Source organism: Centruroides vittatus, unplaced genomic scaffold (assembly GCF_030686945.1).
Source record: "Centruroides vittatus isolate TY-2023 unplaced genomic scaffold, ASM3068694v2 scaffold_752, whole genome shotgun sequence".
NCBI lineage: Eukaryota > Metazoa > Arthropoda > Arachnida > Scorpiones > Buthidae > Centruroides > Centruroides vittatus.
The window spans coordinates 2464551-2481449 of record NW_027122716.1 but is presented as its reverse complement, the minus strand read 5'-3'; positions in this window follow the sequence as shown (position 1 = coordinate 2481449).

Below are 16899 nucleotides of genomic sequence, written 5' to 3'. Positions count from 1 at the left end.
AGGCTGAAAAGGGTTTAAAAAGCAAAGCTCCGGCCAGAAAAAGTCAGTCAGAGAAGGCCAGCCAGGACAGGGCAGTCAGAGAGTAGACCAGAGGTGGTAGACCAGACAGAACAGAGGAGTCAGAGAAAGCCAGCCAGAAAGAGCAGAGAGTCGAGAAAGAAAGCAGTCAGAGAAAACCAGCCAGAGAAGGTCAGTCAGAGAGTAGACCAGAGGTGGTAGACCAGACAGAACAGAGGAATCAGAGAAAACCAGCCAGAGAAAGTCAGTCAGAGAAGGACACGGTCCCGTTAGAAGGACAGTTAGAAGAAAACAGCGAAATAGTCAGCAATTGTGGATACAGTTCCAACTCGAGAAAGAGTAATTTAAGAGAAGACAACTCTAAACGAGCAAGAACCAGACGAAGTACAGTGAACACCGGAAATCTCCGCAGTTTTGGCCGTCAAAGTCAACGTCACAAGAGAAGAGAAGACATCTTGTTATCTGGTATGTTGTGAGTCGCGAAATACCCCCCTATTAGGTACCCCTCTCGTTGAATAGAAAAGAATAGGCAAATTTCCAAAAGAAAATCGGTTTTTACAACTCTGTTCCAAACTTTCGTTTATGTTAATAAATGTCCTTAAATTGGTTATATCTGACTCTGCATTTTTCCTCCTGAGAGACTCATTCCTGGACTTCAGAGTGACTCTTACCCTCGCGCCTTAATCATCTTCTTTTATTTCAAACGGTGGTGTGTCCGACAAAACACACCTGGTGGCAGGACTCTACCTAGAAAAGTACATAACAAACCTTTTACGGCCCGATCCCCACACGAATCACCCATATTAGATCGGTATACATTTATCATCTATTTATAAGTAGGCTTGTTTATAATAGTTTAACAAGCAAGTATGTAATCTATCTTTATTTATGTTCATTCATCACTTTAATAATGCAGTAATTATTGATAATTTTCAACTTATGTAGGCTATACATTAAACCTATTTATTATTGATTATCTATTTGGTAATTAAAATAAATTAGTAGTGACAATTTTACATTTAAATGAATCTTAATCGCAACTTATGAATTTCAAGTGATAAAATTCTCATTACTAGTGAAGTTGCGGCCGAAGTTTACATCTCTAAAACGTGAACGTCGAACGTCGTGCGCCGCTATTTTGTAAGCGGCGTTCTACGTTCGACGTTCACGTTTTAGAGATGAAAACGTCGGCCGCAACCTCGCTATTAACATCCATACGTACAGAAAAAATACCTAATTTTTTTGCATTACTCGAAGTTTCAAGGTCTCCTGAGTCGCCATACTTTCCCTCTTTTATATTTAACAGCCAGAAAGTAAAAATAAATCAATAAAAAATTCTATACGTAGCTCTATACATTTTATATGAACTTATATAATGGTTTTTATAATAAGATAATTACCACATTCTGTGTCATTGGCATCATACATTATTAATAATTTACAGTAAATAGAAATAATATTATTTTCTTTTGTTTATCTTTTTTCACGTATTAAGAAATGCTTAAAAATATTTTGTAAATTAAAAATTATCATAAATGATTAGTAAACAAGAATAAATAATTACTTAATTCATAAACAAAAGAAGATATATGTACTTTTTATGATTTATGTATAAATTTTATCGTATTGTATTTACATATTTTTAACAATACCATCTGCTTTTATTGTACAGTACATATTTATCTTTAAGCACTTTTATTATATTATTTCTAAAAATTATTTTATGTTAGTTATTAAATAGAATGATAGTTACTGTTTTGTTATATTAATAGAGGGAGGCTTTACTTGTCCATTGGCATTGTCGTAATATTGCAAGAATAAAGAATGTAATGTATATCTGTGTCTTCGCCTCTGTTAAATGTCTTAATTAGCTTTCTGTTTCGCATGTATATCAGTACTGTGAGTGAATTTAACCCGATAACAGAATATTATGAAGACAAAGCTATATCTTTCTGCAAATGTATCTTGGTTTTCTATTCTCTTTAACTATATCTAGCTGTATCTACCGTCTTTTATATTTTTCATTACTGTACAATTTACGTGTGTTTGCGTGTTCTTGAAGTGAATAACTTTCGTATTATTATATCTCTTCTCCGCAGTGTGTGAAATACCCTTACAGAAAATTAATTTAGACAAATGCTTTAATATAGTATATAATAATAATAATAACTTTCTAACTAAATACATTAATATATTTATTCAATTGCAAAAATAATGAGCAATATTCAATTATATAGTATCATTAAAAAGGGATCTTAAAAGATATTTCTTGTAAAAAAGAAATGAACAAGTGGAAAGGCCATTATTGCTGATGGATCATTGAGTAAACAATGACTTATCACAGTTTGAAGTTTATGACATTGTTATATTGACCGAATATAAAAAGTGTTATTTTTCTCTTCTTTGTAATAAAATTTTTAATTGTAACTTTTTATTACATCGACAAAGCTTACAAGCCATTGCAGAAGCCTAGGAAAATCTTATGGCTTTCACACTATGTCGTGCCATCATCCATTGATAATTATAATTTTTTCATTTAAAATATGATAAATTAAATATAGGAAATAAGATGCTGAATTTTACTTTCTATACTATAAAACAAAGAATAAAATTATTATAATATTGTGTTATTTTATAACTTCGATTAAAATAACATAAATTACTGCGGGAATTTAAAAATTTTTAAAAACAAGATTTAGTTTATCAGTGCAAATATATAAGTGCATACTTATGTCTATAATATAATATTTATTATAGTTATAAAGTACTTATATACCATACAATATTACAGTTGTTTATTTGGCACAATATTTATAATAATTGTCATCTTTATTGCAAAAAAAAAACAAATAATATTTACAATAAATGTGATTTACAACGGCATTACTAACATTCAACTACGATAATATAAATAAAATCAGAATATTTCACATATAATTCGAGTAATGTTGAGTAAAATATTGCGCATAAATCGCCAGAAAACGAGAGAGAAAAATTCACAAATTTTATAAATATAATAATAAATTTCGAATTAAAAATAATTAAATTTATGTTAGAATATTCTATTTTTAATTAAGATTATCTTAAGATAGATAAAAAATCATTTTATTATTGACTTTTATTTTTGGCAAAGAAAAGAAATTATAATAATTAAAATAAGAACATTATGAATGAAGTAGCAGATCGAGTCGATTCATTTATATAAAAATTATATATTTTCTTTATATAATTACGTAAATATAAAAAATATTTATAAATAAAATTATCATTGAATTGTTATTTTGTCCTAAATTTTTAGAATTTATTCATTTAAAAAACGAAGTGAATTGCGAAAAATTCAAAATTCAAAAAATTTATTTTAAAAGCTAAATTTAAACCTTTACAATTTAAATTAATTAATTTTATTCTTTTAATTTTTATTTAAAAATTATTTAGATATTAAACTTTTGTTTACTCTATCTTTTTTTAACTTTCTATTGTCATTTAAACTTATTATAAAGGAAAAATAAGAAGAAAATTGTCACCTAGCCAGAAATGCCGTGAGTATAAATAAATTTAATAAAAATTGTGTTATATTATTCCGAAAAAAACAGTATATTATGAAATATAATATGCAGTTTTTCAGTCTTTGTGGCCACTTAAGTGTTCCATGGTACTCAGTTGCCTGTGTGCCACGTAACCAGAGCTGTGGAGTCGGAGTCGGAGTCGGAGTCGTCAAAAATCCGCCGACTCCTTTTTACTCCCCGACTTGTTATGTATAAAAAGCAGAAAAGTATCGGAATCGTGCCAAATTTGTACCTCCGAGTTTTTGCAAATCTACACGTTTAGATACCTGCTGAATCCAAAAAATGTCAAATAAAGGGGGAATATTCGTATGTATGTGTTTCTGTTGGCGTCTAATTTGTTTAATTTCTTTATTCTCTGAGATATTAAACAATATCTCAGAATGGGTAAAGTTTAAGAAACGAAATTTGGCACAGTAGCTTGTGTATAAAGGGGCATTAATACTGTTAAATTTTTGTTCTTAAAGGTAGATAAAGGATGTAAACATAGGACTCGTGTGTCATATCTCTAGTGTGGTCGAACTTAAAGACTATTTTACTCATTATTAGCGTTCACATTTTTTTACAAAACTCGTCTCTACCCTCAAAATTAAGATTTTTGTCATTTTATAATAGTACAGTAAAACCTAAGATATTCTCGTTTGAGACGTTAGAATGTATATGGGAACACGATTTAGTTCAACCACTTTGAAGCTTAATACTTTCCTGTGTTAAATCATTCGATTCCGATTTAAAAACCATAGAAGTTATTATTCTTCAAACGGGGTGAACAAAATCGTGTTCCACACACATAGTCTAAATCAGGATGGCCTGAGTCTAAAAAGGTAAAAATTTGAGAGGGGTCATTTTTTAACTGATCGCTACACTTTCTCTCTGTTATATATAACAACCGGGCAAGTAAAACTTATCGAATACATTGTTATAAATTGACTGTGTCATTACTTAGAGGAGTTTTTTAGCTTTGGAATAAAAACATTTCTACGTTCTATCTTTATTAAAACTCTATTTATTGAATTTTTTATTCTGAGGTCACGTAATGACATTAGAATTCCCGGGTCTATTTTGGTAACAAGTCCACCCCCGGTCGGAATCGATAGATTTTAACACGACTCCACAGCCCTGCACAAAACACTAAATGGCGAGAAAGACACTTCAAGAATGCCTAAGAAATATAATACTGAACTGGTGTTCAGTACTATATTTCGTACTTCAAATAACACTTTTTAAGTGTATTACTAAAAGTACGAAAAGCGCAATAACTCTGCATTGATAAAGAAGTAGGGGTGCCACAAGAAAAAAATTACTGAGATGGTGTGCCACTATTATAAAAAGGTTAAAAAACTGTATTAATTATTAATCAGACAATCCTTGATAATGTACTAGACGTCCTCTTTTCACAGTATTATTTTGTTTCTCTGTCAGATATCTGCTTCTACACAAACATTTTATATTCATTAAGTGAGGCCAATGAAACTTTATTGTATTGCATGTAGACAGTAATAAAAGATATTAATATTTATATGTTAAAATAAATTACAAATTTAACATGCTGCTCACATAATAAATTGTTAAAGTGCAGATTACATTAATGAAAATGTAGGGTCTATAAACAACTAATTACACCACTTTCATTTATACAAAAATGTTGTTAATATATGTAAACTCTTAATATATAATAGCAATAAGTTAATATTTAATTTAACTCGAAACATTATACTCTACAACAATTTTTAATTATTACGAGTTGCTTAACTTTTCCGGCGACATTTAAACTACGTGTGGTGCCATCTGTTATGATATTTATTTTAAAAATTTTTATATTATTAATTATTATAAAATGAACTTAATTTTCGAGATACAGATGAGTTTTATATTATATTTTTAAAAATATTATTAATGCTAATAACGAGTAAAATCATTAAATCGACCCCACTCGAGATATGACACGTGACTCTATCTACCCCACCCCTTCGACCTTTAACCACCAAAAGTTTTTATTGTATTATTAAAATTTAATGTTGTACAGACCTATACTATTACCATTTTGTTTTATTTGTTAATAAAATTATTTATGTACGACATTTTTTTTATTGTGTAAATGAATATTTTATTAAAAATTTCACGTTATTTAAACGAATGTATTAATGTACACTAAAGAATATTTAGATATTATTATTCCTTATAGAAATATTTTAAAATAAAATTTATATTTTATTATATAAAATATACATTTTTTTATATTTAAAAAAATTTTTTTAATATAATTCTTCAATTTTAAAACAAAGTTTACCATGACTTGTTTCTTATATAGTTTATATATATTTGAATTGAATAATAAAAATCTGAATCACATATTTTTTCGAATATTGAAAACATTTTTTTAGTTGATTCGAGTTTTGTTTTATCTATTTATATAGAAAATTGTTTCTACATTGTTTCCTTGATGGAAAAATTGTGTAGGAAAATATATATATATAATAGCTTATTCTTCAGGTTTAATAATTTTATCATCATGTTGAATAAATATATTTTAATTATATTACAATCAAATCTCGGGTTTCGAACGCCTCTGCTTACGAACAAAATTTCGAACCGGTTTACTCGGTTTCCGAACAATTTTTACGAACGAATTAAGTTCGAAACCCGAAGTTTTACTGTACCGTAAAGTTATATTTAATATAAGAAATTACATACAATAGATCTGTTTGTATGAATTATAGTGTGAGTATGTGTTTTTGTGTGGGGGCACGATTGTATTCAGCCATTTTGAAGCTTAATAACTCTTGTGCCTTTTACTGAAAATTTCTGAAATTTAACCATAAAATTTAGGAGGGAGGTTTGTGTATTAGTGGCACTGATGATATCAAAATGTCATGGTTAAGGTCGAGAGGGTGGGAAGATGGAGAGTAGTCACTGGAGTGAGGTAGAACTTAATGAAGATTTTACTCGTTATTATCATTTACACATTTTAAATCTTTTGCCGGAAAAGTTATTTATATTTACCAGATTTTTATTTATATTTTTCAATTAAATTGACTGTTGAAACTTATGATTTTATCAAAAGCAAACAATTTTCTTGTATCATTTGAGTAATGAAATTTGACTTTGCTTCAAATTTAAGCATTTTATACTGATTAAGACATGGTTAATTATCTTTGAAATATAAATAATTATGATTAAAATATATATTCTGATTAATATTTAATTTAACAGTAAAATAAAATTAATTATTTGATATTTTATTTTTGTAGTAATTAAAAAAAATGCCGAAAGAACCTGTTTAATAATGAATTTTAATCTGCTAGATTATATATTTATAAATGTATAAACAACTAAATTATATTCTCCTACATTCCTTATTTATTATTTTAACAATTTTTGTATAAAATTACATTTAAATATTCACTTTATTTAATATTATTAGTGTGACACATTTAGAGATTTAGAACTTAAAGTATATTAATACAAACTTTTCACTCTTTTAAATTACTCCACTCTCGTAAAGCGCAATGAATACTTATGAACGGATCTTCTCCATAAACATCAGAAAACCAACCCTTTTAGTATATGTGAATTTCTAAAAATAAGGTTTTACATAAATAAATCACATTATTTGCAAACTTTGAAATTCAAACTTGTGCTTTATTCTCATTATTAGGTGTAATTGTCATCGTTTAAAATACTTCTATTTAGCGCCATTTTTAGAAATAAAAGCCTTCAGGATTGACATTAAAGTCTCTTATATTGGCACTAAATCGAACTGTGTTTATATTATATTATGTAGAAACGAGCAATTATTTATTGTGACATCGTCACAATACCGGGCATTTAGATCTCGATGCACAATGCTCTCAATTTTAGTAGTGTCTTGCGCCTGTACATCATGCATTTCCTGTTAAAAATAGAGTCATGCCAGTCGTCTAACTAACTGTTCTGGAGAAAATTTTTGAATCAAAATGACGTGACTCTTTACACATCGTACATGTGACTCGTACATCACACTTTTTCTGTTATCGAGCCCCTGTACATTATACTTTTTCTTTAACAATACAGTCGTATTGGTCATTTATCTAACGACTTTCGGGCAACATTTTTTGAATTGAAATCACGTGACTTCCAGTCTGGACCAGAAATTCTTATATAGTTAATATGGCTGTGTGTTTGTACAATACTAATAACTGTAAACTTATGGGTGTATCGATAAAATTGAAAAGAAATATGAAGAATACGAAGAACTACAAGTGTTTACAAACTTGGAAGTACAAAGATAATTCTGACTGTTAATACTGTTTCATCTTGAATTATATATTGTAGAAGTCTCAAAAAATTCTAGTTTTTGATAAAATTGATTTAATGATAAACAAATACACATTGTAAAAGCACGGTTTTAATGTTAAAGTGTTATAAATTTGTGCCTGTGTTGTCGAACAAAGCTACGTTCGAAAACATAGGCACAATTTGAAAATTTCTTTCTGCTCTTCATCTAATTTATGTAGCTTGGAATTCTTGAAGTTTTTTGCATGAGGTCTTTGGCACCGGTTGAATTGTGATTTGGATATATGTGAAAACAAATTTAATGTGCAATACTTAATTTTGGCGGAGAAGAAAGTGAAAGTTTATAAATTTCGGTTAATAGCATTGTTATTAGTAGATTGGATTTGATAAGACAAAGCAAAACAATATAAGAGTTATCTGCCTCTTTTTATAAGAGACTGGCCTCTATTAGACACGTGAAGAAAACCCGGAAACTCATTTAACCAGCCCGTTACTGAAGCGTAAACCCACGACCCAATTATCATTATTAGTGGTTTTATGCATTCGGTCATTGGTCAATTTGTTATTAATGACTACAATAACTTTAAACCTTATTTATTCAAGTAAAACTATAATTTTCTTTGTAGATCGATAATATTTTAAATGTGCTGTACACATTCTCCCAATAAATAAAATGACTAATATAAGAAGAGAAGTATACGTTATATCTATTGACAGTTTAGAAATTATCATAAGCCGTACCTAAAATATTATTAGCTTCGTAACGAAAATAAGATTTAATGAAAATTTCATCTAACATCAGTATTACAGTATATTCTTGATCTTGTTATAAAGAAAACTTACTTAATACATGAAAGCATATGAGCTGCTTGTTGTTTATGTCGTTAATTTATTGTGTTTACTTGAAGAATAAATACATCGAATAAGGCTTGAATGAGATAAGATAACTTATTTTGTGTCTTACGAAGTGATATCCGCGAAATGATACGGAAAAGTGATGCAAACATCGATAAATCAGAAGAATAACACCACTCAAGCAATCGAACAGTTTCACTTGTTCGATTACACTCAAAAACTTGAGGATTAATTAATTAATTAATTACAAAAATTCATTATCTATTGTATCCTATTATAATTATGAAGATTATAATCCTATTATTATAATTCAACGATATTAAGTTGTATTTAATTAAAACATATTTAGCATTTATATGTTTTAAATTACTTTTATCTTTAATAAAATAGAAAAATTCAAAGGAAAAATTGTTTCTAATCTTACAGGAACTTCACTTTTTCGCGTATCAACTTTCAGTAATCGATACGAAAATAATTATTGTGTTCATCCATCAATTTCTCTATAAAGAAGCAAATTAAAAGTCGTCTTTCTGTTATTTTCTTCTTTCTGTAAGGATAAAGTTGCAGCTCTTTCAATGAATGTTATCTAACGAAGCACCCGCTTCGAATAAAATATTTTATTTCATTCGAAGTAGCCTATTTAATAACTAATTTTAAATACTTATCCTTAATTCTTGAAGCATATTTCAGTTAATTAAAATTAACATTGATGTAAGTAAATTATAAAGCTTTTAAAAATGAAAATTCTCTAACTTCTCACGTATAAATAAGTCATTCAAATTTTTTATAATAAACGTGTTCGGTATTAATTTTCGAGTAATGTATGTGGTATTTGATTACGTATAGAATGATATATATTTTAGCTAGTTAAATGTTTTTTTTTCACCATACAGGAAGATTGAATTCATACTTTTTTATATCTGTTTTCCTAAAGTAGTACAGTACATCCATCTTGGTAAATGATATAATATAAAGATCATTTGTCTGGTCAGCCATCCGAAGTTTTGTGTTCATTCGAAGTTATTATTGATTAGATGTATTTCTCCCATCTTATCCCATTGATTTTTTACAAGTTGTTGTTTAAAAATGCAGTTTTTACGTACTAATCGTAATTTATTTTTTAAATAATACTTCAATATATTAATGTTTTATCATTTTTTTATATGAATTTGATTTAAAATTTACTATATTATTATATAACTTATGTATTTAAGAAATCGTTTGATAAATTTGGCACTAATTCTTTACAGAAATTTTTAAGGTAAGATGATTTTTTCCGTTATAAATTTGTATATATCTTGAATCAGGTGAAAAGAGAAGTTGGAAAATGATAAATAAATGCACTTTTAATTGTAAAAGTACAGAATTTTTAAGCTTAGTTAAAGGGCCACGTAAAATTTTACGGGTTTCTTCACGTGTCTAACTCCTAAACGGATTAGTTTTTTTTATAGAAAGTCCTCTAGGCACCCTCTGGCAGAAGGCATTTGTATTGGGTTGCCTTATTTCGTCAATCTAATCTGAATTTTTAACATAATTACTTTACAGTAATAATTTTGAAAAATTTAAAGAATTTCTTCCTATTTAATACGTAATATATATTCGGAATACTTAAATGATGCATTTAATGTTTAATAAAAGCATGTTCAATCAGCATAAGTCTTCTCTGGAGATATGAAGATTTCATCTAAATACTTTCATTTCCACTTCAATTTACTTTAAACCCACACTTTATTTATATTTAAGTAGATCCTAAAGCAAATATTCTGTTAAAATCTTATTATCTTGATATAAAAATCTTACAGAAATGAATTAAAAATTGATGCAAATAACGAATATTTTGCCTTTTTGACTCGAAAATGTGCGATTAGATAATTTTTTTTTTGTAAAGTAACGAAATGTTTGTAATTCCAGCGAATTTAGTCAAATAAAATTCGGTTGCTGAGATAATACAACAGATAAAAATATAGATTTACATTATTATGGAAAATTATAATTACCCAGAAGGAAATGAAAAGTGACATTTAATGCTTTATTTCCTTTTTGCGTTTCTATTTATGTTTTTGCACCGAGATACTACGCCTCATACAATATGCACTAATTCCATTTAGAAAAGTTATTACTGTTAAGTGATAAACTGAATAATTCAGTGGACAGGTGATAAAACTATCGAACACTATTTTCGCCTGGTCGCCTGGAGATTTTTCGGTTTTTCCACGTGTCTAACACCAAAATAGGGACCATTTTATCATGGAAAATCCCCCGGAGCATAACTTCTTGGCAGATCTCTCATGTGTTGCCTTTGCCTCAGTCTTTTGTAGAGCAATGTTTACTTCTCAACAAATATCGTAGGTATTTTTATACTTTCTCATTCTTTCTATCTGCTCATTAGCCTACTGAAACTTTTTTTTATTTTTCTTCTTATCTCCTCATCCTGTTCCTTTCTTCTTGAAGAAATTATTTATTGGGCAGAGCCTCAAATTAGTAGTGTCTGGTTTCTGTGCATCATACGTTTCAGTTATCAAGCCCCTGTACATCACACTTTTCCTGTTAGTGACAGAGTCGTGCCAGTCATCTATCTAGCACTGTTTAGGAGAAAATTTTTGCATTGAAATAACGTTTTCAAAATTCAAAAGTTTTATTGTGATAACATTTCCGTTTAACTTATTATAATTAAAATTATTTTTGTCCGTAATTCAATTATCCTATACTTGATCCATATTTATAAGATAAAAGTTTATTTTCTCAATAAATTTTCATTTATTTATTAAAAATATTTTAAGTTGATAAATATTTTCAAAAGCGATTAATGTCTCTCAAACAATAAAGATTAATTTAATATTCTCAACGAGATTTATTTTAATAAACAATTTTTAAATATTTTTAATTAATAAACCTTTAAACCCTGAATTATATTTTGATTCTTATTTTATTACGAAATATTTAAAACTTTTTGGGTTTATATGCACCCAAAAATCTGAAATTCAATCTTTATTTTAATAATTGAACTGTGATTATCAAAAATTGCAGAGCATCCGTCAGTATGTCCTTTCTTAATCTCGAGAACAGAGTGAGATAAGTGAAAATTAACACCAGATATGGAACGTTTAGTGGCAAGAGACCCGAACTAACTATATACAAACGTCCGGTTTGGATAGGAAGTTATAATATTTCAATTCAAAATGTTTCTCTTAAATGGAGTTAGATAGATCACCAGCTTGACTATTGTTAACAGGAAACGTATGATGTACAGTAGCAAGACACTACTAAAATTGAGAGCATTGTGACGAAAAATTGCAGCCAGATGTTGTGACGATGTCACAATAAATAATAGCTCGTTTATTATATAAAAATACTGGATGGTTGTAAAGTACCCTTATTTAATGCTGTCTACAAAGATATTTAGCAGTAGAAATGCTGCCAAATTTGATATGGTGACATTTCAGGATATGCAAAAGACCTTTCTATTTAAAAAATAGTACCAAAACTCGCCATTACGGCACTTTTGGTGCTGCAATTGACTAAAATGCAGTTTTATTTGTAAGGACATTTAGAAGGTGTCTTTTATTGAAGTTGCAAAGATGACTACTTCGAAAGACCTAAATGTAATAATCATCAGAAGATTAATTACAATCGGCATTTGAACATAATGTACTGTTCATTGCTTTCAAGTTTTACACTCCAGAATGGGAACCACATTGAGCGATATTCCTTCCATCGCTGTATAGCATCATTGTCCTGTAGAGATAAAATGTTTGTTGCTTGGAGCTCCAAAAGTGCCATAGTGGCAAGTTTCGGTACTATTTTTGCACGAAAGTTTTCTGGCATATCTTGAAATGTCACCATATTAAATTTGGCAGCATTTGGTCTGCTAAATATCACTCTAATAATTATCTTTAAAAAAAGAGTTTAGGTAAGAATTTTTTGTAAAAATACCTAAGACAAAAAATTTCATAATATTTTTATCCAAGAATTTTTTACAATAAATAAAATGTGTTGCATTACATGGATAAAGGCAATATAAAATGTGTTGCCAACAAGCAAAAAATATATAAGACTATTTTTAGTTATTAAAGTAGAGGAAGGAAAGTGGAAGAAATTAAAGAATAATAAACTTGTTTGAAAGATATTGTATATTTTAAAAGTGCACAATATATTTTGGGCCCGGCAGTGGCCGAGTGCATAAAACCAGATAAAATCTATATAGAGACCAATCTCCCATAAAAGTCCTCTCGGGAGGCATACCACCTTGGAAGATCGCCCATGTGTAGTGTTGCTCTATTGCATCAAACAAATCAATCCAAACGAGCAATTATTTATTGTGGCATCGTCACAATGCCGGATTGCAATATTTAATCATATTTTTAATTTATTTAATTTAAAATATATGCTCTCCACCTCATATTAGCTGTATTTTGCCTCTGTACATCATACTTTTCCTTTAGCAATGGTCATCTATTAACTGCTTTCAAGGGTCACGTTTGAATTGAAACAACGTGACTTCCGGTTTGCATTGGAATTTCTTATATAGTTAATTGGGGCTTCCTGTCCATAAGATTTCCATATATGATCTCAACTTTCATCTATCTAACTCCGTTCTCGAGATTAAAGAAAGTTGAAAAACACTAATCTAGATCAATGATTGTGTCGTTCAGTAGGATTTTTATTAATTATTATGGAAATCTGCGATACACGAAGTTGGTAGTTGCTGTTATTTGTCGTTCCATTAGTCGAAGATATCAAATTCTATTAAGAAATATATGTTTACTTTCTAGACAAAGTTCTATTTCTCTCTCGTTTATTGGCGATAATGTTATTGAATCGGCATCGGTGTGGCAGTGATTCTAATTGCTTCTAATTCGGATTCGCATACCGTAAATAATTCAATTTGCAATCTTGTTCTAATGAAAGTATCGATAAATGAGTTTAGACAAAGTATCTAAGAACTTTTAAACACTGTTAAAACGTAATTTATAGATAAGTAAAGAGACTCTGGATCAGAAAATCTGAATATATTTCTAATTATTTTATTAGATTTAAAAATAAAATTATAATAATTTCAGATTTTTATCTATTGTATGGTATTGTTTATTTATAAGAAAGATCAATACACAGTAAACAGACGTTTATATCTGATAGATACAAAATATCTTGGCTTCATGACGAGCCAAGTAGGCAGTCTTAAAGCGTTAAATTTTTATTTTTATTCTGCAAAAAAGTTATCATAATCGATATTTTTTCGGTTTTCGACTGTTAAAGTGCTTCCATAAACACAATTTATCTGCCTATATGGGAAAATATTTACTTAAGTGATGTAATATCTCAATAAATGGTTAACAATTTCGAAACATTAAATTGAAAATAGTTTTCGAATCAGGTTGATGTGCTATTATTTCATTTGTTATAACAAAATAAATAGCATATTTAAATAATTCTGATAAATGTTTTATTAAATTAAAAAAATCTTTGTAAAATAAACTTTTTCTTCGTTAAAATTAAAATTTTGATAAAGTGGATTTACGAACAAAGTAAAAAAAAACTTATTTAATTAAGTAATTTATAATTAAAAATAATTAATAATTTTACGGCTTTAATTAATTATATTTTTTCCCCGAATATTAACAATATCGAATTAATTAGATTTATGTTTAAATTTCGAGAAATTTTGTAAAGTTTTTTCAATCGAATCAACGAAAAATAATTAATAATAATAATTAATTATTCCTTTATAAAAATTTTAAAACAACAAATAAAGGTTGATATCACGTCTCAAAAATTTTAAATAATTAATTTACATACTTCTTAAAGTAAAATTACTTTTTTTATGTATTAAAAAGCATACATTTAGTAAAGACTTCAGGTAACATTCTACTCAATATTTGAGGGAGAAAAGTTTTATGGAAAAACTGTGAAGAACAGAATATTTTATAAAAGTTTTGTGTGAAGAAATTCGAATGTGGAAGAGGTGAATAAAAAATATTTAAGTAAAAATTGAGTAAAATACATTAAATAGAAACGTACGTTTGATGTGTTTGACTAGAGGAGGGGTGACGATATCCTAAAATACTTACCGCTATTAATTACATAAGAAACAATACGAGATTTAAAAAGTCATTGTTTAAGCTCGAGATTTGTGACTGATTAACAGCTCTACGAACAAAAGAATGGTTATAATAGTTGTCAAATAGAACAAATCAAAAGTTGTATCATAAGTACAGGAGTTAGAATAAGAAGAAAACGTGCAGAGAATTGATGCTTTTCTGAATGTGAGGGAGGGAAAAATCCCCACATATAACCTAAAAATGAAGAAGGGATAGAAAACATTAAAAATAATAAAATAATTTAGACATTTCTGGGGGTATCGAGGTATCTGTTTAGTTCTTTCTTATTATACAGAAGTTTAAATTAAACGTTAAATTTATTCAACAAATAACGAAATACTCTGTAAATCACAGATATTAGAAATTTATATATAAAGTTAAAATATTTATAATTTATAAAAATAAAGAAAAATATATATATTGGCTTTCGTAAATAAATAAATCATCAAAGAAGAAGATGGTACTATTTTTTCTGTTTTTAATAATTAAAATGAAGGGAAAAGTTGAAATATCCTTCAAACTTTTAAAATATTTATGTATTTACTAAAGAGAAAACTTTTATTTTTATTTCTTTAAATTACAGAACTATCTTTACAGAGAATTCTGTTACTTTTTAGTTGTAATTATATCTAAATACGTGATGAGGATTTTGTAGATATAAAAACATTTGAATAATTAAACAAGAATAAAAAAGAATATAACTGATTTAAGTTTTCAATAAAAAGATAAAAGCAGTTTTATGTTAAAAACAGAATGATTTGAACCTTTAATACGCTAAAAACTCGTTTTATTATAACTTAATCATTCTTGTATAATGATTTAACATTTAATTAGGGATATAAAAAAAATTAATGTTAAAATTAAAGAGCAAAAGACCTTAAATATTACAGATAACATTAAATTCATTCCTTTATTATTAAAAAAATTACGATTTCTATAAAATTAAATCACAAAAGTGGCTCCTTAAAGGAGATAAAGCATTCTTAAGAGTGTTCCTCTATCAATCTTCCAGCAGATGATAATGATTTCTATTACTCATATATACATCCAATTGTTTAATTTTTACGAAAATTGAAACGTTTAATTACAAATTTAACAGAAAAATACATAAATGACTAGCTTGTAATATTATTTTTTAAAGAGTTAACAAGGGAATGTTACACGAAATAAAAACATTATAAAGAAATTCTGTAAAAAAATCTAACTTTCTTAACTTGTAAAGTTTCAATCGATTTATTTAAATTTTGTAAAACCTGAGTATGGATTTCCACAATAAAAGATTTCTATTATATCAAATAAATCCATAATTCAAATGGAAAAAGCATATAAAAGAAAATCAAGAGTAGATGATAGAAAACTTTTATCTTCGACATCCTTTAATATTGATTTGATTTATTTTATATAGTTTTACCAATTAAATATTAGATTATATTTAAAGACAGCAAAGAATTTTTAAATATTTATTTATTTTTTAACTTTTTCAATTTTTTTTTAAATGTTTAAAAGCATTTGCTAACTTAAGAGATTAATCTGAATAAGCAAACTTAGTTTAGGTTTTATATAATTAGCATCATTTTTTATTTTTTTAAAGAATTTTTTTTAATTAAGAATTTTAAGTAATTAAGATGTTCTTTCCTAATGAATATACATTGTTAGTATCTGACATAGTGGCATTAAAAATAAATAAAATAAAATAAAGTAAGAGCAGATTTCCCAAATGGTTTCTATCAGAGACAAAACATTTTAAAATGTTATACTTTTGCCATTTTTGAATTATTCCTCGAACACAATTAAAATATTTATGGAATTAAATACATTGTGAACAAAAATAAAAATAATTAATTAATTCTCCAAAACAATGTTAGATAGATGACCGGCATGACTCTCTTGCTAACAGGAAAAGCATGATGTACAGGGGCAAGACACTACTAAAATTAAGAGCATTGTGCATCGAGATCTAAAAAATTGAAGTCTGGCATTGTGACGACATCACAATAAATAATTGCTGATGGACTACAATCATTGTAGTGTTTTGATAAGTTTTAATTTTAGTACTTTATTTATTTTATGGAGTAATTATGTACACAGTG